This window comes from Ursus americanus, chromosome 16 (genome assembly GCF_024610735.1).
Source record: "Ursus americanus isolate L20-20 chromosome 16, mUrsAme1.1.p, whole genome shotgun sequence".
Taxonomy (NCBI): Eukaryota; Metazoa; Chordata; class Mammalia; order Carnivora; family Ursidae; genus Ursus; species Ursus americanus.
Window position 1 is genome coordinate 3,832,591 of NC_142142.1, and position 24,961 is coordinate 3,857,551.

Below are 24,961 nucleotides of genomic sequence, written 5' to 3' on the forward strand. Positions count from 1 at the left end.
ATGGTTTTTATTATCAGTCATAATGAATCCCTTACTCAGTCTGGCATCCAGTGATATAGAACCAGCTGTTTCAGTCGTGAAGACTCTATTGTCTATTCCTCTGCCTATGGTGCATGATGGAAAAAGATGCAAAGTTAATTTAGGGTAAACTTTTGCCCCACCAATGATATTACATTAACAACAACAACAACAAAACTCAGGTGTGTGTGGAAGTATTTTCATAGGAATTTGGGGAAATTTTGTTCTTTTTCTTTTCCGAAGTGCGAGTGCCCCTTATCAAGACACCTACTTGAGTCTTTGTTATAATGCTGCACGGTTCTTGGATGTGTCAGCAAAAAGGCACCAATGAACAAACAATATCAGAACCACCAGCAAAGCGAAATAAAAGTAAGTAAAAGTATGTAAGATTACTTGCAAGAAGGGGGTTTTAGGAAAAGAAACAAAAGGACAAGAGGATGTATAGATGTATGCATTTTCAGAGGTATTTAAGAATTTTTTAAAAATGTTTTATTACTGTGATTTAGGTTGTGATTACACAGTAAGAAGAAAGAGACACAGTGTAAACCTAGTGCAGATACACATCATAGCAGGAAGTTAAAGGGGGCTTAATGATGTAGAAAAGAGCATTAAGGCCAGTGTGTGTGACCAGGCTTGTCAGCACTATGTCTGAATGTAATGAGAATTTTTCTGTGTGAAGATTTATTTATTTGGGGGGGGGGTAGAAAATCTCAAGCAGACCCCTGCTGAGTGTGGAGCCCAAGGTGGGGCTCAATTTCACAGACCCTCCCTCCCCCAAGATCATGACTTGAGCTGAAATCAAGAGTCGGATGCTTAACCCACTAAGCCACCCGAGTGCCCCTGCAATAAGGAGGATTTTAAGACAGAGCCTTATGCCCACTTTAGAGTTGTGACTCTCACAACCATACTTGTTTTGTCAAAGCAGCCACTTTACCGCCATAGTTGGTTTGCTGGATCGTCCAGCTCCACCGAGACCCAGAGGAGGGAGCAGAGTGGGCTTCTGAGATGGGAAAGTACTGAATGCTTAGGGGAAGCTTGCTTAAGGCTTATGGATCATATTGGGGCTACAGAATATTTCTATGAATTTTGTTTCTGCTTAACTTCCCAGGAGATGGCCAAGAGCATTAGAGATAAAGCAAAACCCACAGCTCTATATGTCCTGAATATTACATTCAGCTCTGGTGGATTGAAGAGGGTCAAACAAATCATTGTTCTTATGGTGGGGATGGCAGTTGAACTGCATGTAGGAACTTACCCAGCACACATTTCAAACTTGCTACAGATGTGTTCTCAAACTTAGCAGGGACTGTAGGAAGAGTGGGGGTGAGCAGAGGACAAATAAGAACATTTTTCTGGTCAGGTAGTGAACACCGGACACCTCGTGTGTTCAGAGTGGGGGGCTGGGGTGGCTACCATGTGACCTAGGGTGGGAGGCTGTTGGGCATATGATCCTTTAATCTTCCCTGAAGGTACCAGAAGCCAAGGCCTTTCAGGTTAATAAGGGGGTATGGCTCACATCTTTTTTTTTTTTTCTAATGATTTTTTATTATATTATGTTAGTCACCATACAGTACATCCCTGGTTTCCGATGTAAGGCTCGATGACTCATTAGTTGTGTATAACACCCAGTGCACCATGCAATACGTGCCCTCCTTACTACCCATCACCGGCCTATCCCATTCCCCCACCCCCCTCCCCTCTGAGGCCCTCAGTTTGTTTCTCATAGTCCATAGTCTCTCATGTTTCATTCCCCCTTCTGATTACCCCCCCTTTCTTTATCCCTTTCTTCCCCTACCAATCATCCTAGTTCTTATGTTCCATAGATGAGAGAAATCTCATGAGAGAAATCTCACTATCAAATATGATAGTTGTCTTTCTCTGCTTGACTTATTTCACTTAGCATTATCTCCTCCAGTATGGCTCACATCTTTTAACAAGGCTCTGGGTCAATATTATGTGGATCCTGAGCCAGCTCTCAAAAAGATGGCCCTGAGCCAATGAGAATAAACATAAGACACTGACCTCTTTTATTGTGTTATGCTGCTCCCCCCTTATGGATCTATATATAAGCTTTTAAAACCAGAAAAATAGCTCTTCTATCATCCCCCTCATTGCCACTCCTCTTCCACCAGACTTGATTTTTGGCCCACAGTTGAGGGGTTATCAAACATGCCATGCATGTTAAGCACTGCTTCTTGGATGGCTTTGCCATGATCGCAGGAACCATGTTGCCTTTGAAATCAATGGTTGTTCTCTCTTAGCCCCTTATGGCTATAGAAACCACAATCTTGTGAAACAAATCGTCTTTGAGCAACATCATGATGGACCTTTGGTTAGTTCTGCCACGTGGACAGCCTCAGGTTTCTAGTATAATGTTCATTTGGGTGTCACCCATTACAAAAAAAAACAGCCATGAAGGGACAATCCCTGTGTCACTTCTTTGTTTGGGTATGCCATTTGCCTGCCCGTTGTCTCTGGAATCCTTGGGTTGCTTTTTTGTTGGAGGTTGGTCGTAAACATGTGCTTAATCTATGCCTTGGTTTACAGTCTGGGGAGAGGATAAAACAGTCATGTCTTCACAAGTCTGTATCCCTGTGAATAAGATGAAGTGTTGCTGTGGTTGGTAGTGAAAATTGATTGACAGTGTTGATTTTAAGCAATACTGCTTTGGACTGAAGAGAGTATAAGTGTACCCCCACCTGGGGGCTATTTTGCCTTGTCCTGCTTTCTAGAATGCATAGAAAACTGATGTTCACACACTCCGGCATGTGTCTTATCCATTTTATGGAAAAAGTAACAGTCCTTACAGAAGCTTTGTGTCCAGTGGAACTGGAATGACTGATTCATCCTGGTCTGCCCAGGACTGTGCCTATTTTAACACCAAAAGTCTTGACCCAGGAAACTCTTTAGTCTCAGGCAAATCAGGAAGGTTGGTTACCCACCCTGAATAAGTAGAACCAAATATGGCTCTGGTTGAAGTGTATGGAACTAACAAGATTTATGAGGTCTAGCATTTTTTAAACATTTTTTAAAATTTAAATTCAATTTAATTAACATACAGTGTATTATAGTTTCAGAGGTAAAATTTAGTGACTCATCAGTTGCATATAATACCCAGTGCTCATGCCATCAAGTGCCCTCCTTAATGCCCAATACCCAGTTATCCCATTCCCCCACCCACTTCTCCTCCAGCAACCTTTAGTTTATTTCCTAGAGTTAAGAGTCTTTTATGGTTTGTCTCCCTGTTTTCTTCCCTTCCCCTCTGTTCATGTTTTGTTTCTTAAATTCCACATATGAGTGAAATCATATATTTATCTTTCTATGACTTATTTCGCTTAATAATACCCTCTAGTTCCATCTATGTCATTGCAAATGGCAAGATTTCATTCTTTTTGATGGCTGAGTAATAGCCCATCACACACACACGTGCGCATTTTAAAGAAACTTCCATATAACTCTAGGTGAATATGTTCATCAGCAACCCATGCTGTAAAAATGAGACAGCCATTTCTAAACTGTGAAGGGCTATTTTGTGAGGAATGATTGCTTAAAATAGGATATTAAACCACTATGAGATTCATTCAACAAATATTGAGTGCCTACTATGTGCCAAGTACTATTCTGAGTATTAGAGATAGATAAATAAGCAGAAAAAGTCCTTTCAGAGAACACATTTTCAGGAATATAATCAGAGGCAGGTTGGCATGCCTTTTCTGAATGAATTGCGGGATAAATGAGCATAATGGTCAAACCTTCCCAATACCAATTTAGTGAGGATGCCTGGAAAACCCATTAGCAAGATGTTTTAATGTTTTGATGGCATATCCTACTATTTTCTTTCTTTTTTTTTTTTTAAAGATTTTATTTATTTATTTGACAGAGATAGAGACAGCCAGCGAGAGAGGGAACACAAGCAGGGGGAGTGGGAGAGGAAGAAGCAGGTTCATAGCAGAGGAGCCTGATGTGGGGCTCGATCCCATAACGCCGGGATCACGCCCTGAGCCGAAGGCAGACGCTTAACCGTTGTGCCACCCAGGCACCCCTATCCTACTATTTTCTAATCTTGATTGCATATCCTATTAAGAAAAATGTTGGACATGGGACCTCAGTATGTGTATATTTACAAATTATATACTTGTTCTACTATACTAATAAACACAGACACAAAATAGAAATAAAGGCTATTCTGAACCACCCCTGAAATGTGTGCATCCAACTTTAGAGATGGCTAATGACCTATGTCAGTTCATAGATGATGTGATAGAGCCTTCTGTTAGAATGCAAAGAATACCTGTACAGTTCAGACTACCTGCATCTTCACACACTGATTTCACCACAGTATGTGTCTTCCTGGGTCTTCAGGACTTGTGTGACCATTTTATTACCAAAACATGCATTCCCAACAGTAGAGAGTTGGACCCTCTGGGGTCTTCCTACTATGTCCTTAAGTATTAGGGTATTACCAAGCAAACCCAGAAGTGAGTGCTACTTTGGGAGCAAGTAAAGGCTGATAGTTATAAAGCCCCAGGTTGGCAGTTGGCAAGTCCACTGTCAAGGCTAAGGGCATGCTGGCACAATTTTGACAATTTGGAAGACTTTAATTATAGCACAGGGAAGATACCCCCCTGAAGCATCTGTGTTTTGTACAAGTCTTCTCTAATAGGTGAGTCAAAATAAGTGGGAAAAAAAATTGGAGACATTGTACTGCAAGAATGTCATTAACAGTTTGCTATACAACCTATCATGACTGAGTCCTTTGTTTCTGGATTATCTAATTTGAGACAAAGCTGTTTCATGGTAGGAAAATAAACTTCCAGAAGATTGAGAAAAGACATTGTTAGTGGGGGAAGGCTTCTTTCCCATGCCTCTGGTATTCATGAGGAATTTTTCCCTAGGCCTTCCTCCTCCTCTTAAGTGAGTTAACTGAGTTTGGGAGGGAACTTGGGCTTGTATGCCTGGCCCTGACATCCCTTTCACTCTCGGAGCCTGCCTTTTGGTGGACAGTAGGAGCCCTGCTGATTGTGCTTGACTCCATGGGTTTTGTTGTTGTTGTTGATTTTAGTTAATATCCAGTACAATATTGGTTTCTGGAGTAGAATTTAGTGATTCATCACTTATATACAACACCCAGTGCTCATCACAAGTGCCCTCTTTAATACCCATCACCCTTCTAGCCCATCTCCCACCCACCTCCCAACCCCATGGATTTTCAGGATGGACTGTAACTAGGTAAATCTGTCTAATTTCAGAGTTTGGGATTGGGAAGTCTACTTTTGCCACACGTAAGCCATATACTTCCAAGCAAGCTTTGTTACCTCCATCTGCCTTACTCCTTCAGAAGTCAGGCAGGGAAAAGAGACGTCATTTATTGGGCCTTCTAAAATCCCAATATTTATTATCAAAGTTTCTTTATAAAACCATATTTGCAAGTGTTCACTTCTGGCAGTCATTGAACAGGGAGTGCAATGCAGTTTACCTAATGTCCAAATTAGAAAACAGCTATGGAAAATTATATGCAGAACCGATTCCTATGGATTGTGAGCATAGTTAAGTGTGGGTGTGTAATGGACAGAGCCTGTGACAAGAGTATAATTGAACAATGCTTTCCATGTCCAGAATGTCCAGAATTCCAGAATCCTAAAGGATTCTGTAAACATTGTTCAAAATGTATCCTGCCAGGGAAAGAGAAACTAGATCATAAATCTGAATTCTAAATAGTTCTTTTAAACAATTACTATGACTAATTATAACCATGGTGGCTCAACAGATATACCTCCATTCTGTCATCTTTTTTTCTGGAAACATAATACCACTAAGAACCACTACAAAATATCCTCTTAGTAGGCCTATAAATTCCTCCGCTGACAAGTATTGCCCGAGAATCAGTCTTATACAAATGCTTTGCAGGCTATGCACATCTCATCTACCCTGGGAAGCATGAAGGAAAGGGTGTAATATTCCAGGACACTACCGTCAAGCCCTGCAGTAGAGTAACTTGGACCTACTAGAATTACTTATAAAACCATCCCCATGACAACAAAAATCCTTACAATGTGTTGTGATTCTTAGATTGTCCTCACTTGCTGAAGGGAAATATTTCTCTTTTGATACACTAGGCTGGTGTTTTATAGAGAGCAAGAGTTGATTTAAAAAAAATGGAGTGGCGGGGCGCCTGGGTGGCACAGCGGTTAAGCGTCTGCCTTCGGCTCAGGGCGTGATCCGGCGTTATGGGATCGAGCCCCACATCAGGCTCCTCCGCTGTGAGCCTGCTTCTTCCTCTCCCACTCCCCCTGCTTGTGTTCCCTCTCTCGCTGGCTGTCTCTGTCAAATAAATAAATAAAATCTTTAAAAAAAAAATGGAGTGGCATCTGGTTGGCTCAGTCATTTAAGTGTCCAACTCTTGATTTTGGCTCAGGTCATGATCTTAGGGTCATGAGATCAAGCCCTGCATGGGGCTCCATGCTGAGTGTGGAGCCTGCTTAGGATTCTCTCTCCCTCTGCTCCTCTCTGCTTTCTCTCAAACAAAAGGAAATAAATGGAAAATAAGACAGTGGCGCTTATGCTCAAGAGATAACTAAATGGGTGAGGGTTTCCCAGGGCCCTGCTGCATTTTGCTGCACCCTAGGTCAGGAGATTTTTGGCCAGCCTCTAGCAAAGTGTGCAGGGAAGTGGTACCAGGTACTCTGTCATCAAAAAGTAGTAAAGAATACGTCAGTCTTCTTTGAGGAAAATATGACCATACTTCTACCTGCCATCTGGACACAAGAATGAAGGTTTTTGTTTGTTTTTGTTTTTTGCTTTTCGTTTTTAGATTTACTTATTTGAGAGAGAGAGAGAGAGAGAGAGAGAGAGCATGAGTGGGGTGAGGGGCAAAGGGAGAGGTAGACTTCCTGCTAAGCAGGGAGCCCGATGTGGGGCTCCATCCTGAGACTCCAGGATCATGACCCAAGCCAAAGGCAGACATTTGACTGAGCCACCCAGGCGCCCCACAAGAATGAAGGTTTACATGACTTTGATTTAAACAAGCTTATAAATCCCCATGTGGAAGTTGCTTCAGCACTATCTTGCTCTTGTCTTTGAGAGTTAGAATATGAGGATCTTTAATTTGCATTTCCCCCCGAAGTGTATATACTTTTGGAGTGTGAGCAGCCGTTGAAGAGCTGAGGCCAGGACAGTGATTGCTAAGAAGTCTCAGACTACCTTAATTAGTAGAACAGAAAAAAACACCAAGTGGCTTCTGAACAGGGCTGCCACTATAAAGCCTCTAGAAAGTTCCTGCGCTAGGTTGCTTGCAACGTCACCAAACTGGGTTGCCTCAAAAGTCTCTTGACACTTCTTTGAAAGTCTCTAGGCCCTTTGTGGCTGAAGCAAAGTCTCAGGCACACGTGATCAACCATTAAATGGTGATTTAGTTTCAAGTAGACATTAAAAGTTAATTTTTAAAAGCAGGTAAAATCATGACTCTCATACAGATATCAAGAAAAAACACATGACGAAAATTTTATTTAACTCATTCAAGAAGAAAAATAGTGATGTTTTACAACCAGGTCAAAGGTTGTACAAACCAAGAACAGACACAGGTATAGGTCAGAGCATTGTAAGGGATGTGCAAATAGAACCAAAATTGGTTTTATAGTTCTTACTTTCTGGAACAGAATTTGTTTGCATGTCTATGGATAAGAATTCTTTAGCATCGCTCTTAGTTATCTACAGTTTACAGAATCAGAATCGGACAACCCAGGCGCGCTTTGGAATGACAACACGTAATTTTCCATCTGAGCTCAAATTTTTCCCTGTGGTTTCCCCGCTTCTGATCAAAAAGAATCTCAAAGATTCCTGATCACAAAGTGAATCTGGCCTCATTACTCTTGGGCTGATTATTTACATAGGTGCAGTAAGAATGTTTACCAAAAGGCCTTTTTAAATTTTGCTGTGCTGGAGGTTTCCATAAGGAATCTCAGGTTGGACTTCTAAAAGCCTCTTATTACGTGCTGTCCTGAGGCTCGGAGGCCAAGTCCAAGAAACTTTATCCACCGGATTACATCTGCAGTATCCATCCATTCTGGGTAACTTCCTCTCAAAGTTCTCAAAGAATCTGTAGCTCCTGGCCGGCCATGAAAGTGACCTCCCTTACCAGCTCTAAGGCTGGAACTTGTAAACTAGTTTCCATAAAGTCAACCCTAGTTCCATAGAAGTGACTGGTCAGGAGCTGACAACAACTTCCCCAGGTCTGCAGGGAGACTTTCCTCCTTTGTCTGGGTGGCCATGTCCACCTGGGGGGGCTTGGCAATGGGGTTGCTGATGGCATAGGCAGGCTGTCTTCCATAGAGCTGCTGCCTGGTGGCTATGGACACCAAAAATGCAGACTCGCAGCAGCCAGGAGTTGGCCCCCCAGGGTCTGAGGAGGGTCCCCAGACAGAGCACCTCTCCATCTGCCCCTGGTTGAAACTTTTTCCAGAAAGGACAAAAGGAGCTCAGATCAGTTGTCCATAGTGCTCCTGGTGGAAATTTTGTGTCCCTCCTGGAGAGAATCTTTAGAAAACTTCCAAAAACCATTCAGCAGGAATATGAAAAACGAACAGGACTGTAAACCACCACTTCAGTCTTTAGGATATGAGAATTTTGAGTTTGAGCCACTTTCTCCCACCATTCTGATTCTTGAGTATGGGCCGTCATGTGACTGATGATTGCTTTCGTGTCCTGTTTAAGAAATTTTTGCATACTCTAGGGAAATCTTCCTGTCAAATCTGTGGAGGAAGATTTACCTCACTGACAAGAACATTAGACCATTGGGTTGAGTCTCAACATTGACAAATTAAAGCAGTACATTAGAAAAAAAGGAAAAAGAACAATTTAATCAGAAAAAATATTACAAATCCAGTGGTAATTTGGACTAGTGAAATACTGCACCAATTGGGAAGTAATGCATAATAAGAGAAAAGTTTGCAAGTTGGGGTATAGGGGTTGCCCCCTACTATTCATGGTAAAAGTTCAGAGTCTAGCTGTAGGAAATGATCCAAATATTGCCCCTGAATTTTATGAAATATTTCTCTCCAGAGGAAAGGAACAGTGGAAAGGCTTCGGTGAAACACGTTCTTTCTAAACATGATATAAAAGGTGTATCTGTTGATGATCCAAATGTCCATCTGGAATTAAGCTAGACATATCCTATGCATTTTCATTTCTTCCTCTTTCACAAAGACGGTCCAAATCATCATGTTTTACATATTATCTTAGGAGTATATTCCTGTTACAGACCTGATGTTGGTTATGTCCAAGGGATGTCCTTCATTGAGCCAGTGTCCATTCTCAATTTGGAAGAGACAGTTGCCTTCATTGTATTTGTAAGTTTCATGAATAAGCTATGCCGTTGGCCTTTTTCTGTGCAGATTACAGCAAGATATTGAATATCTGAAGTATTCTTTGAGGAGAGTCTCTTCAAACTGTTTCTTCATATCAAGCGCTATGGTCTTAAGCCAGATACACACTTGATAGACTAGATCTTCACACTGTATCACAAATCACTACTCTACTTGGTCCAGCTTGTCCATTTTGGGATGTAGTTTGCAGAGATGGGGAAGATTTTTATTTAGAACTGGGCTTTGTGCCCATAATGAAGGATATTAAGAAAGGAGACAGGAATAATAGTACTGCTTTGAACAGCTAATCTTCATAAATAACAGACTAATTGAAATGTAAAAAAGTATTTTTTGATAATTTTTTTTTTTTTGCTTCCTCTGTATGAAGCATGGCGGAAAGTTGTAGAAATCCAAAAGAATCAAGAGATGGAAAACATCTGGTTTTGAATGTTGTGTCTGAAGTACAAGAAATGAGTAACCTGTTGACAATATTCTTAGGAAAAATATTTTGTAGGGAGAAATATTTTACAAAGGAAAAAGTGTAAATGGCTAGTTCATACTCCATAATTTGGGTTGAACAGTTGAAAGCAATATCTTAAAATGGTCTCTTGGGAAAAAAAATAGTGGCTGGTAGTACCCAATTAAATAAGCATCATTCTCAAGTATGACATTCCAGACAAGGCCTTGGCTGCATACGAATTTTTCCAATTATATCTAGTAAAAGGTAGGTAGATTCTTATTAAACCTATGCAAATAACTCTATTACCATTTAGAAGTAAGAACATATAATAAAGTTTCTGAATTTGGGAGGGGGAGTCAGGCAGGGAGAATATCATTTAAGAATATTCCATTTCAGTTCACATACTCAGAAACCACTAAATTGTTATGGTCATAGATCCCTTAACAAGAAAGAGAAAGGGCTTCCTTTTATACCCAGAAAATAGAACATTAAAATAACATCAGCAACATTCCAAACAAATAGCTACAATCATCTCTCATCAGTTCATTCAGTCCTGTGTAAGCAAGTCTTGTTTGGCTGGATCTTAGGTTAGCAGTATCATGAACCCATTGGCTTCTTGATTTAAAAACGTCCTGGAAAATCTTGACTTAGCCCACTATACAGTCTTAAAGTTGGTTAGGCAATGACATCAGAAGCCTGTTCCCAAGATCTCTTCTTTAAAGTTTAAAGTACCTGGTAGAGTCCTTTTTCCATGGGCTCTGAGATCTTGCTGCTTTGTTGAAGATGTGAACTCTGGCCTGCAGCTGATTGCAAAGCCTTCAGGGAAGCATCCGAGTAGATGTAGAGGTCAGAGACTTAAAATGACTGTGGCAATTCCTGAAGAGTGTTCATAACAAGACTGATGCAACTGACAAAGAATTTTGGTTATTTTTATGTCATTCAAAACAAAGGTGATCCAAAAAAAAATAAATAAGGCTTTAGTCAACATGTCTATACAATATAATGATCAACTGTTCTTCCATTTTCAAAGAAGATAGTGAACATGACATCTGATTTGTAATAATGAATGAGCACGCTTTTCACAGAGGAAATAATCTTGAGATATACAAAATTCCCAAGGCATAACATATATGCAATATCCTAAGAATATACCAAAAATATATCAACAATATCAAGTAAAGAGATTCACAGTAGGTCTTAAACATCAGTATTTTAACAAAACCCTACATATACATCTGTTTATCCCCAGATGAAAACCAGTGGTCTAGAAGATGTGAGGTCCAAATGAAAGAAGGTTCAAAACAAGTAAACATTTAAAATAATAACTGAAATTATGATTGGTCACACCACATTCTTGTTGCTAACATGAGGCAAAGCACATCAGGACACTGATAAATCGAAACATTGAAAAATCTTCAGGGACTTCCCATAAAGTATTTAGGCTCTAAAATATTTACGTTAATGATATTTTACCTATATAAGTTTAAGCTAGGGAAGGCTGAGCATCTTTTCTGATTGGAACGACTTTTTCCATGAAACTCATCAATAGTAACATCACAAATAAAACCTAATTATTTTTAACACCTCTCTTTTATAGGCTAAAAGAATAAATCTTTGTGTTCTAGGGAGGCAAGACCCAAAAGCTGTCAAGAGATTCGAACAGTTAAGATAGTACCATAGGTACCTAAGAAACAATGATTGGCTCCATTTGAAAGTGACAACAAAACATCTAAAAATAGGCATGACTATAAAGAACCTTAGGTCTTTTGTAAGTAAAGAAACGTTGTTTTCTTTTGAGAAATAATCAAGAACATAATAAAGTTAACATAGAGCACAGAAAATTATTCTGCTAAAACAGTATTTTGTAGTCTCGACAGGTTACACAGAAGAAAGAACTTCATATTATAGGAGAAAGCAATAAATAGTGAACCAAGGAAACGAGACCATCAAAACGGCGCAAACTCTGCAAAGACCTTAACACATTTCATAGCTTTTCAGACTCAGGTTTTATAAACCAAGGCAAATAAAATGTATTTCCAGACAGAAGTGGGATGGTGGCTGCTAGGGTCTTAAGGCTGGGGGGATTGGGGAGTTACTGTTTAATGGGTACAGAGTTTCAGCTTGGGAAGATCAAAGCTTTCTGGGGATGGATGGTAGTGATGGTTGCACAACAACAGGAGTAGACTTAATGCTACTGAACCGTGTATGTTAAAATGATAAATTATTTCCCAGTTTTGTCCTTCACTTTATATTCTGGAACGAACTCATACGTTATTTTAAGACCCATCTCAGGGCATCTGCAACATTAGGACTCTTTGTACAATATTCTTACGATGTTATTAATATGCAATGCGTTCATTGTTGCTATCTTCAAGTGATTCAATAAATAAGAATCATAAACATTTCTCAATTTCAGTTTCTAATGTGGTAAATGTGATAGTTAAGGCCCCCACTCCCCCACCCCGCAGTTTCCAATATACACACACACAAAGGTTTTAAGTTACCTAAAGCTCTTGGAAATTATCTTTAAGCTGACATAGTACAAAACAAAATTACCACTGAAATAAAAAGTTTTTAAGAATAATGATTCAGTTTAGTTAAGCACAATTTCCACTTTTTTTTTTTCAGGTTTAATGTTTAATCTTGAACATAATTTGTAATGTTAACTTATTTTGATCGGTAAAATCTGTAAAAAAAGAATATCCAAGTAGAATATTGTTAGGAATTATACTTAACACTGGTAAATCAGAGAGAGCACAGCTGTTATTATTAAACCCCTATTTTAAACTAGTCTTATTTTCTGAAGATTTATTGAAATTTATGTACTTCAAGTTTAAAAATGTTAGAGTTATTTCCTCTAAGAATATTTTTTAAAAATGTAGCACATTTAAAGTATCAGAAGTTCAATTTCACTGTTTGCTGGGAATTTTAGGAATATTTGCTTTATATAAGCACTTATTTGTCCCTATCAGCCAATCAGAAAAGAATTCTTTGTAATCAAATGTATTAATACCCTCTGGTGGTAGGAAAATATTATCTAGTCACACAATGAAGAGATGAAAGCCTTTCTAAACTGCAGCACAGAGACATACAGAGACAGATAAAGAGAGCGTATAGCTTCAATTCTGAAATTCAGTCAAGAGTAAATTCAGAAACCCCAAATTCCACCAGTCCCGGTATGAAAGTTGCCTTCCCAATGGGGACAGAACTCAAAATAGACAAACAAACCAAAAGGACTAATGATCCAGATTCTCCGTTGTTTCTCACCCAACAGATAATAGATCTCTACAATCCATAATCCATTTCTAAAGATCACCAAATGGTCAGACCATAAAAGCAAATTCTCCGTCATTTCTGCTACTAATGAGTGCTGGCTATAAATGAACCAAAGCCAAAACATGAAATTAGCAGAGAGGAAAATTAAAATTAGAAAAATAGTAAAGATGCCTTGTCACTTTGGATTCACCTCCAGGAGCCGAGGAGAGCTGTGCCCAGGCTTAAGCAGCCCACAGGAGGTACACGTCTCTGGTGGCAAAGTTTACCTGGCTCTGTCGGATGAATCCATTGGGCATCTTGGGGAAAGAAGTCCAAAGCTGTAAAAAGTCATTTGCAAAATAAGAAAACAGCATAACTCTCATGCACATATAAATACGTTATTAAAGATTTAGCTCATTAATGAGGAAGCAAATGAGGTGTTATAACCAGTTTAAAGGGGAATCCAAAGAACAGACACATGTATGGATTACGAATACTGAAATGCACATGCATCATGGAGCCTAAATTGGTTTATTGTGTGTGTGGGGGGGAGTGGGGAGTGGTGTCAGAGTCAGGAGTTTTGCATTGCTATTACCTACAACTCTGAGCTGTAAAATAGCTCCGGTAGAATCAGAATCAGATAATGGGAAAGGTGTTTTATAGACAATACATAGTATTATTGAAGCTCAAATTTTTTCTTACATAAGGTTATCATTAAGGTTGAGATTCTGATGCCACTCCCTGTGCTAGAAAGATATGGTCCTACTGATCTGCCTATAATTCAGCCACTCCCTGGCCCTCTTCATTACTCCAGGATTATGTTTACCACCTCCCCCAAGCCCAACCAGCCCGCCCCACAGCTTTCATCCAATCAGGCCAGGCACTCCCACCTAGCACCCACAGTATCCCCAGCCTTGCCACGCACATGGGGGAAAAAAATCAATTTTTCTCCCATGTTTCAACCTTTCTCTCATATTTCTGATTCCAGCATTAAGAAGTATATTTTTAAACTTGAATTTGTTTAAAAATCTCCCTAACTTCAGTTTCCAATGTAAAAAGGAAACACCTACAAATCTAAAAGCATTTGCCTTAAACTACTTTCAACAAGAAAAACAGAAGGATTCCCTTACTGCTCTGAAGCCCAATTCAGAGTCATGGTAAATTGTCCAATCTCATTTCTAAATGGCTTAAAAAAAAAAAAAGAAAAAGAAAAAAGAATACTCACAAAAATATACTGTAATAAACTGTTAATAAGGACAGGAAGACAAAGAGGAAGGTAATCTGTCATTCATGTTTAAAATAATGCTGGATAGGCTGGTGATGGGTATTAAGGAGGGCATGTATCGCATGGTGCACTGGGTGTTATACGCAAGTAATGAATCATGGAATTTTACGTCAAAAACTAGGGATGTACTGTACGGTGACTAACATAATAAAAAATATTATTAAAAAATAATGCTGGAAAAAGAGATGCTTCCTTCTCCTCGAGGGGGTTTAAAATGAAAGCGCATGTTAAAATGAGAGATGTCTTGTATGCAGCCGTGGCCAAGAGGAAAAGGAGAAACAGTAAGTGACAATTCCCCTTATTTCAAGGCGGGTTGTCAGACCACCTGCGAGGACCTGCAAAGGAGCTAGTTGAAGACAGTCTTGTGACCCTGAGAGTAATACCCACTCCTCAACCCCTCGAGGTCGAAGGTTTGAGGAATGTAGAGAGACTTTGGGAGAAACAGTTGAAGCACTGTGGCCTTTCCCCTCCAGCCTCCTCCCCTTAGGGAAGGTTGAGCTCCTCCTCGGCTAAGGTCTCAGAAGGGGCTTTTAAAGATTAGTAGGAAAACCGTGCCCCTTAGAATTGAGAGGGCCAAAGCGACTGCTATTGGATGCATGCCAGAAAATGAAAAGCAGAAGGCCATGGCTGGAGTCGGCGTAGGAGGAGGACAGTGTATACCACTAAATGCCGAACAGAAAAGAACATGCGCCCTATGGGTCACGGGGGGGGGGCAGGGGGAGGAGAAAATGAGCGTGAGGGCTGTTTTCAAGGAGTGCCTGCACAAGTGGGCTTCCCGCCAGAGGCTGCTAGGCAACAAGGGACTGGAATCAAATACAGAAGCCAGTGGAGCAAGTGGCCAGCAGACGAGGTGCTGCCGTCTGGTGTTTTCCATGGAGCCATCCCCAAGGTCCCCCACCCCCACCCCCACCTAAGTCCATATTGAACATCCACGAGGGCCTGGAACACCACTTCCAAGTGCTTCAGTTCCCCGAAAGGAAGGCCCTTCCTCCTCCCCCTCCTTCCTCCTTCAGCCTCCACCCCAAGCCCTGTAGGACCCATACCCTAGAGGGAGTGGGAGAGGAGCAGTAGAAGCATGAGTCGGGAAAGCAAAGAAGTCAGCCGTGCCACCCCGCTCCTCTGGCCCCCACTTCCCCTTCCCTCACATCAGGCTTCCAGGCTGAATCAACCTGGACTGGGGACGTGGAGGCAGGAGAAATATTTGCCTTAAATGAAATTCAGAGTTTTAGCTATTACATGGGGCTGGACATTTTAATGACTGAAATGAGACTGCTTTATGACTAAAATTGACTGGGGACTTTTTTTCTATTAGTGTCTGGAAAAACTACAGGGACCTACCTGAGAAACCAGCCTCTGAGCGGAGAGAGCAGGGACGAAAATGAAGTTGCTTTATGATCACATCCTATCAAGGCTACCATTTTTTAACATAATGGCTATCCCAGTTTGCTCCAAAGAAGACAGCCTCTTTCCCAACCTCTAGTAAGCCAACCACTATAGCCCTAAAATGGTCCTACAGGACTTCAGAAATTTCCATCCCCAGCATATCCAAGCCAGAAAAACACCCTGTAGGCTATGAGAAACCGGTCAACCACATAGGACACAGCAGTCAGGCAGGAAAATAATAGCATGATTTCACATCTTTTGTGGGGTCTTCTTGTTTTGAATAGTCCATGAGATTCCTCAGTCAGAAAGTTCTAGAGCTAGGTTTATCAGAGGAGGAAAAACAACAATGCTGGCTCATCCAGTTAGTTGGTCAGAACCATGGAAGAACTCAAACCAGAGGATGCAACAAATTCTAAGAACTCATTCACAAGGCAGTTCTTTGTATTTTGTGAGACTTATATCCTAGGAAGCATGCCAAAGAACCTTTGGGTGAATTCTAGAAAAACTGCACCTTGGAGTGGCAGGTGAACACCAGCTAGAGCCCTTTCAACCACTCTTTTGAGAACAGGAATGTCCCCAAAGGAAGTTATGGGTTGAGGAGAATTAGCTTCAAGGATCATGTGCATGTACAATTTCAATGTAGGCTGTGTTTATTTCTAAGCACAGTGAATGTGTGCATTTACTAACAAAATCGGTGCATTACAATCATTTCCCCCTCCATAATATGTTGAAGTATCTTAAAACATATGTGCAGAAGCAGGTATTACGGAGTTACAGGTGCTGATGATTTCAACATTCCTTCAAGACCTACCATTTACCTGTGTATGATCATCTATCATACTGGGCTGGGTGATATTTTTAATTACTAGGGTATCTTTAAAGAACAGATGTGGGGCTGCTTACATGGAATCCCTGCAGAACGACTGTGTCAGACTCGATGGGCTGACTAGTTCAGCAGCCAAGGAATGCCTGTACAATAATCAGCACACACAAAAAGGGGGAAATGCAGCTCCTTTGGCTAAATATGAACTGGGATCTGAATAATTAGAGAGTGAGAATAATTCAAAAATTGTGTCCTATGTATCAGTATTTCTCAAACTTTAGTGTGTAATTACCTGGGGATTTTGTTAAAATGTGGGTTCTGATTTAGAAGGTCTGGGGATGGGCCTGAGAGTCTTCATTTCTAACAACTTTCCAGGGGATGCTGACCCCGATGACACCTTAAGAAGAGAATAAATTGAAGAAAAGAGGGAAAAATGGAATGACAGTGGAATAGAGGATCCTAAGCCCAATACTCACCCCTGGTCATGCTCTGAGACCATTTTGAGGCAGCGGGGGTGGGGTGGGGGGGAGGCCCTTTAGATTCTTCTGCAGCTAAATCTCCTTGGAGGAGCCCTTTGCGGAATCCCCGTACGAGAACAGTACCACCTTACTTATCTTGGATCTGTGTGGCATGGGGTTGGGAGTAGGGTGTCCACCCAACATTTGAAGGAAAATGTCATGGCTCCCGGGTAGTGAAACCCTAGCAGCAGCAACAGCAGTGTCCTAGGACAGCAGAAATACTCCAAGGTGTGGAATGGAGGGAACAATGGCAAGAGTCACATAGGAATTCATGGATTGTGTGCATGAGACATCACTGGTAAGTCCCAGAAATAAATTTCTGGTGAGGGGGGTTTTAAGGAGCATAATAAGAGAGAAATTTGTGACCTCCAAAGAACCACAGGTGTGCTCCTTAAGAGCTAGTATTCACGGAGGGTGGCGTGGCAGGCTGTGTCACCCAGAGAAGCAGAAACCTCCCACAGAGAAGGGAGCCCAGCATCGCCTTCCCCTACCGGCGCTCGCCCGTTTGCTTTTACCTGAGACTCAGACTGCCCCTTTCTCTCCTCCTCTCTACTAATATATTTTTTAAAATTTTTAAATAGTTTTCTGTGACGTTTCATCCTTAGAACCCACTTTTCTACTGCCTTTTCTTGATTTATAAGATCTATTAATAAGATGAGAACTTCCTTGTGGAAAAAAGTCCAATAGCTTGAATCTTAGAGGTGATTAGTTATTAGCAACAGTAATGATGGCAGCTCACCTTTATCAACCACTATTTTCCTGATACTCTTTTTTTTTTAAAGATTTTATTTATTTATTTGACAGAGATAGAGACAGCCAGTGAGAGAGGAAACACAAGCAGGGGGAGTGGGAGAGGAAGAAGCAGGCTCATAGCGGAGGAGCCTGATGTGGGGCTCGATCCCATAATGCCGGGATCATGCCCTGAGCCGAAGGCAGACGCTTAACCGCTGTGCCACCCAGGCGCCCCTTTTCCTGATACTCTTGATAAGCTTTTACATGGAAGCTCTTACAATGCTCCTCACGACCCTGTGAGGTAGGAACCGTCATCATCTCAAACTTACAGGGAAAGGAAACTGAGATTTAAGCAGTGTAGACCACTTGTCCAGTGTACCCCAGATGAATACTGACATCAGGATTTGAACCCAGACACTAGGTCTGGAGAAGGGTCTTGAGAATGCAGAGGATCGTGGAAAAGGCTACGATCCCTTTCCCCCTCTCTTGAAAACAAATATTAATGGTGGTAGGTTGCCCTGGGGTAGGTACTGAGCAGAGAGTGCTGAGGGAGACAGAGGGGGCCACCGAGCTTACTGTGTGAAGGAAGAGAGCCTCAAACACAAATAACAATGTCATCTTCAATATTTGTGTGAACTATGAGGAAAAATACGAAGGGCGTCTACAAGATAACGGGTGGCGGACAGCTTAGACCAAGGGAGTAGGAAAGGCTCCTCTGAGTAAGAAGTGTCTGAACAGACACCCGACAAAAGAATAAGTTAGTCAAATGAAGTGAGGGAAAACATTTTGGGCAGAGGAAATTGCTGGTGAAATAAAGTATTCCAGGAACTTTCAACAAATGACAGATGCAGGGTAGGTGGGTAAGGAGTTGAGGAGCCAGGGACACGTTTAAAGTCTCAGGAGGGGATCACAGGGTCTCTACCCACCACTGGGTAGACTACTGAGACCTCTGGCATTTGGGGGCTAAAGTTTCAGGATTTGCCAGTCAGTTACGGGTCAGAAAGTGGTCTCTGAGGGTGCGAGGATTAGGGGTCCTGAGGCAGGAACTAATCTTGGGCTTTATCTGTCTCAGAGGTTCCTAGTCTCCTGGTAGATTCTTCAGGTTTCTGCTCCTTCTTCTCACCCACCTTCACACCCCTAATCTGGGCAGATCTTCTGGACTGGGTTTTCAAGCTGTCTGTCCATTTCCACCTGGCCCTTTTCTACCTTTTCTCTCTATCCAGGCATTTCCCCCGTACATATGGAAGGGATAGCTCCATTTTCTTGCTTTTACTAGAACCAACTTGGGCATTTTCTGCCTTTATTCCTTTACTTAAAACTATTTTTCTCCCCTGAAATTCCATTTCCTATTTATATTCACCTGAAAAAATTCTCGGAGTCTACACAGTAGTCTAGGTCAGAGTGTACTTCTACTTCCTTCACAAAGGTTTCCCAGGTGCCTACAATCAGACCTCCTATTTGTCCACTACTGCCCATCTGGTGGTGGCATAGTCTGTTTGCCTTACAAGATTTTATGCACCCTTATGTCTCCTAAGAGTTAGTGAGCCTGTCCAGACACGAGCCATATTATATCCATACCTTCATAGGCCCAGCCTCTTGTTTGTGCTTTCTTCTCTCCTTTCCTACAGCAGGAAATATTTGTTCACTCAGATTAATCAGTAGCATGGCCAGTTTTTAAAGCCCCACTTCCTAGCTGTGTTCCCACTATTCTCTGAGGGTGAGAGTCACCTGGTGCTTGTTAGAAAGTCAGATTTCTGGGTTCTACCCTAAACCTAAAGAGTCATATTGTTCAGGGGGAAGAGAACCAAAAATTGTATTACTAACAACTGCCTCAGGTAATTCTTGTCATGACAGAATTTGGGAAAATACTACTGTGTGTTATTTAGGTCAGGGAATTACCAGGTGCACCCTAAGCTAAATGTTTGCTCACTTGCCTTCTCCCCCCCGCCCCCCGTAGCTGAACAGATGTTATCACAATAGGACTTGTTTTTCTGAAGCCTCCAGCTCTTTAAAAGGGAAGGAAGGAAATATGTTTTAGATATAGAAGTATTTCAAGATGGATGTTTGGAACTGGGAAAGGAGCCTGGACTGGAGACCTAGATTAGAAAGTAAATTTGCATAGAATAGACCAGAAACCCAAATCTGGGAGCGAGTCTGAGCAGAACAGGAACACCTAAATACGCCAGGGATGTAATCCTCACGATTGTCCTTATAAAGTAGGTTTTATGATCTACATTTTGCAGATTAGGCGACTGAATTTCAAAGAGGTCAAGTGACATAAGTCATGGAGCTAGTAAGCATAAAACCTCCCAAATTATGTGTGATTGTGTACTCATTTAACAAATATTTATTGTCTCCCATGTACAAAGCACCTTTCTTAAACATAATCTTATCCTTTTCTCTAGCATCTTTTACCCTTTTCTCTTTTACTTTGGTTTTTCTAGTTTAATTACGATGACTCTTGGTGTCGATTCCCTTTGTATTTGTTGGGGTTCACGGGGTTTTTTTGAATCTGCGGCTTTAGTTTCTTTGCTAGAAGCTGCCCTAAGTTCCCTGCCATGTGTCTCCTAACAAGACTGAGGCTTTCATAACAATCATGGAAGTGATATTCCATCAGTTTGCCATATTCTCTTGTGAAGATTAAAGTCAGACGTCCCTTCCCTTACACTTGGGGGTGGGGTGAGAGATACCCTAGAGCCTGTTCACCAGAGTCCATCATTAGACTCCCTGCTTTGATTTTTGTACACTGGGACTCACAGCGCAGTCAAAACATTCTAAACCGGGGAACGTGCAAGTGCCTTCAGGGCAAAAGCGGCTCCCATGCCTTCTTATGGCTCTTAAGTCTTCCCTTCACTGTTGGGCATGATAATTCCTTATTGTTTTGCCATCTCTTCATTGATCTTAAGAAAATGTTTCTTACATTTTGTCCAGTTTTTCTCTCTCAAGTTTTTTTTTCAGCCAGAGGGTTGATCCAAATAACCTAGCCCATCATTACTGGGAAAAAAGTCCTGACTTAGTGTTTAGAAGATCCACTCAGACTGCTGTTTGAGGAATAGTTTGTAAGGATGCAAGTGTGGAAGCAGAAAGATAAAGGAGTTATTTTAGAAATCCAGGTGAGATGTTGGTGGCTTGGTATAAGGTGGCAACAGGAAGAAGGGGTAACACATTTAAAAATATTTAAATGGGTTATAGCACCACTTCCTTGCAAGTGTAAGAGTTAAGGCGAGGGCTCTACAGAAGCTCATTAGACTCTGGAATCTGCCAGGTGGTGTAATAGTCCAGTGTTTTTTTACCCTTCAGCTCCACTGCAACCATCCCTACCATCAGACAGCCAGTTAAAACTGTATAGTCTAGCTATACATAGAGGACAACCCCTGAGCTAGTGAATAATAAACTTGTGGGGAGGTGCGTCTCCAGCCTCAGAGGTGGATGCCCCGCAGAGAGAGTCCTCTCCAGAGAGAAGTCTCTTAAGACAGTCTGCAGCTTTGAATTGGGCTCGTGGTTGAAATATCCTCTCAGACACCCTTCATTTTCTGGGTCTGAGAGGCTGGTGTGGTTCTTAACATGGTTCTTTAGGTCACTGGCACTGTGTTGTAAACTAGCGGTCTGCGTTTCCTTCCGTTCACCCATCATCATCTTCATTTAGGAGGCTCAGCCAGGTTGGCCTGGGTTTTCTTGTTTCACCTCCTCTGCTTTCTGCAGTGTTTAATTGGAGCCTTGATGGGGACATTCCTGTCTCTTCAGGAGCCCACCCTTGCCCAGATTTAATACACTAGACCCCCAGCTCCCTTCCCTACAGCCGCAGTTGGATCTCTGCCTTACTCCCTGCCTTCATTTCATGCCACTTTCTCCCCTGTTATTGTGTTCCAGCTTCCTGGGGCCTCTGTTTCCTGAACTCACCAAGGTCATTCCTGCCCTAGAGCTTTTCCCTCTTTATTCAGTCTGCCTGGAAAACTCTTTCTCTAGACCTTCCTGTAGGTGGCTCCTACCCACCATCCCAAAGTCCCTGAATCCTCTCTTGGGTTCAGGATCAATAGATTAAATGAACACCTAAGTTGTATAGATCCTGCACACCCGTCAGAGGAAAGGTTAAGCACGTCATGAAACAATAGGGAGGGCAGGCCAGCTGGTCTAAGACACAAGATAGAAGGCACTGCCTCACTCCGGAAAACAAAGGAGTGACCATTTCGCCTGTGCATATTTGATACCACTAAGCAAAGCGAGTCCTTTCTAACTCTGCTGTGATCTGAATGTTTGTGTGCCCCCAAAATTCATATGCTGAAACCTAACCCCCAAGGTGATGGTATTAGGAGATGGGGGTCTTTGGGGGTGATTAGATAATTTGGGCAGAGCCCTCATGAATATAGTGCCCTTATAAAAGAAGCCTGAGGAAGCTCCCTTACTCCTTCCACCATGTGACAGACGTTACAGAAAAAGATGGCCATCGAGGAAGCAGGCTCTCACCAGATACCAAACCTGCTAGCACCTTGGTCTGGGACTTCCCAGCCTCCAGAACTGTAAGAAATAAATTTCTGTTGTTTATAAGCCACCCAGTCTACCATATTCTTGCATAGCAGCCCGAAAGGAGTGAGGCTTCCAATTTCTAAACTATTAGTCTGAGTCAAGGCAGGCCCAGTAGAGGGGTCTCAGGGATGCCATAGAGGTACCTGGAGACTTCAGGCCCAGGGTGAAGAGCATCTGCTTCCTGGACTTTACCAATGAGGAGGGAATGATTTTTGAGTCTGGGGACTTTATTTTGTGGGCTCATCAAGCCATCACCTCTGTTACCTTTTGTCATGGAATCACATCCTGCCGTAATTATCTTTATTCCAGACCGGCCAATTCTGGCTTCACTAAAATCTCAACCAATCTGTTGTTTCTAACTCATCATTTACTTGATCTATGACTCTGGGCAAATGATTTCACCTAACTTTGAACTTCCTTGCCTGTAAAAGAGGGGATATGCCAAAACCATCTCCTGACATGACCAGGGTCGTTGCAGGGAGGGGATTAGAATAGGGGAAATCACTTTGAAAGGGTTAATGAGACATAATGTAATTAGGAGGTAGGATTATGATCACAGCTGTCTGCATTTTGTCAGCTCACAGCAATTAAAACCTAACCCAATCTTGACAGCAGTGTCTTCCAAGTCCTGCTGAGTGAGAGGCCTGCCAGTCATCAAAACATATTAGAATCAGGGCTTACCCCAGGCAGCTACTTCTGGATTCCACAGCAACACGTGTTTTTCCTGTCCCTGGTGAGGGCCCCTCCCTGCTGGACTGAGCACACTGGCTCTCCTCCTAAATCCCTCCAGGAGAAGTTTCCATTCGCTGGCTTTCCTCTGGGGCTTGCCCATCTGTGCCCCTCCCCTATGGATCACTTACTCAAACCGCCTTCTCCCTTCCTCTCCCTTCCTCTCCCTTCCTCTCCCTTCCCTCCCTGGGGTCCCAGTCCTTCCTTGCCTCCCGGCGTTCACTCTCCTCCCCTCTCTGCCGCTTCCCTGTCCCGAAAGTGTATTTCAGCCGGCGACCCTTCTGTGCATCGGCCTCTCTCCCTCTCGTTTCAACCGTCCCGTCCTCAGCCGTTTCCCGCGCGCGGTTCCGGTTCTCACCACCAGACGTTAGAAGTTCAACGCTTTCAGGCGCCCGCAGGTGGGTGGGGGCTCAGGGGCGGGGCGGCCGCGGCCGGGAAATGAGCCTTTATCCCTGGGGCTGGCCGAGGACAGGTAGTACCAACGGGAACCCGAAGGTGTGTGGCCGGGCCTGGCTTCGAATCAGTTCCCCTGAGCACACCTCGAATCTCTGCGGCTCCTGCCAGACTGGCTTGGCTCGATCTGTCCTTCAGGCCTTGCCCTTGAGACGGCTCACTGGGAGGCAAAGACCAGAGCAGCGCGACCCAGGACCCATCCGTGGGGGCCGTCCGGATAAAATAACGGATTTCGTCATTGTTTTCCTGTTAAATCATAACCGTTAAAATTAAAGTGATTACTTGAGAACACACTAATGCTGATAATGAAATTGTACGTCCTAAACACCAGCAGTATTGTTCGTTTCAAGGCCAAAATTCACCTCCAGAAGCAGCCCATCCAAGCTGGATAATTCCATAGAAAAACTAAGCAGAGGCCTAGGGTACCTCCCGGGGAAGATTACACTTTGAACACAGGCATACAATTTTGCTTTCCTTTTAAATCCCACTAAAACTACCGTAAAGGGATTTCCCCCCTCCTAATGCATTATTTGCAATAGGAATGAAACTGAGAGGAAGCTTGGACATAGGCCAAGAGGTAGAACACATCCCCATCTCCTATGCTCTGTTACCCTCCGGCACCATGCTGAGCATTGTCCTGATCCCTTAACTGACTTTAAAAGGACTTTTAAAGGCATAAATCCTCAGAGATGGTAAGAAAAAGAGATAACATTTTGGAACCTGAGAAATAGATGGACAGGTGTCTAATGACTTAATAGAACCTCTAACAGTACAGGGTAAGCAAAGAACTGCCACGACTTAATGATAGAACCCTCAGGCCTAGGAATTGAGTTCAGTTATCTCTGGAAATGGAACAGAGGGAATATAAAAGAAGATTGGTTGAAAGCTATTGAGAAGAGGGTACTGCTCTTTTTACCAGGCAGAAGCAGGAGATCTGTCTGGGGAAGATAAAACTGAAGGTCCTTCAGGCACAGCTGAAGGCCAGGGATACCACAAAACACCTGGACGCTTAAGTGCCCATGAGCACAGTAAAGGCCTGTAGCCCACCCCGCTCCACCCTGCGGTCTTCTCCCACTGGCTCCCCAGATGTTGGGACCCACGCCTTTAATCTCTATCCAGGAAATAGAATTTTCTCTAGGAGATCTGATCAGTCCAAGAGGAAAGACTTAAATATCCCAGCATCTGGAGCTCTCCAACAGCCCAACCAGATCACCCCACAATAAAGCTCCAACTTGACAAACTCCATCCACTGCTTAGCACTTCCCATTGGCTATTAGTCCTCCACCATTAAATTAAATCTTGTCTTGCGGTGAATAGGACGGACATGTATAGCTAACAAAATTCCAACACTGACAGCCACTATAAAGCAAAAGATCAGAAGCCAAATGACTTTGAGTTTCATAATACCATCTTCAAAATACT

At 42.4% G+C, this 24,961-nt stretch overlaps 1 protein-coding gene and 1 long non-coding RNA gene across 3 annotated transcripts in view; both read left to right on the forward strand.

The window, feature by feature from the left end:
- FHIP1B (FHF complex subunit HOOK interacting protein 1B) overlaps positions 1-24,961 on the forward strand; it is a 162,974-nt gene that overhangs the window by 63,646 nt on the left and 74,367 nt on the right. The gene's annotated exons all lie outside the window — the stretch shown is intronic.
- LOC123782751 (uncharacterized) lies at positions 1,774-23,832 on the forward strand. The gene is made up of 2 exons (XR_006777025.2): positions 1,774-23,484; positions 23,678-23,832. It is a non-coding gene; the product is annotated as an uncharacterized LOC123782751 (long non-coding RNA).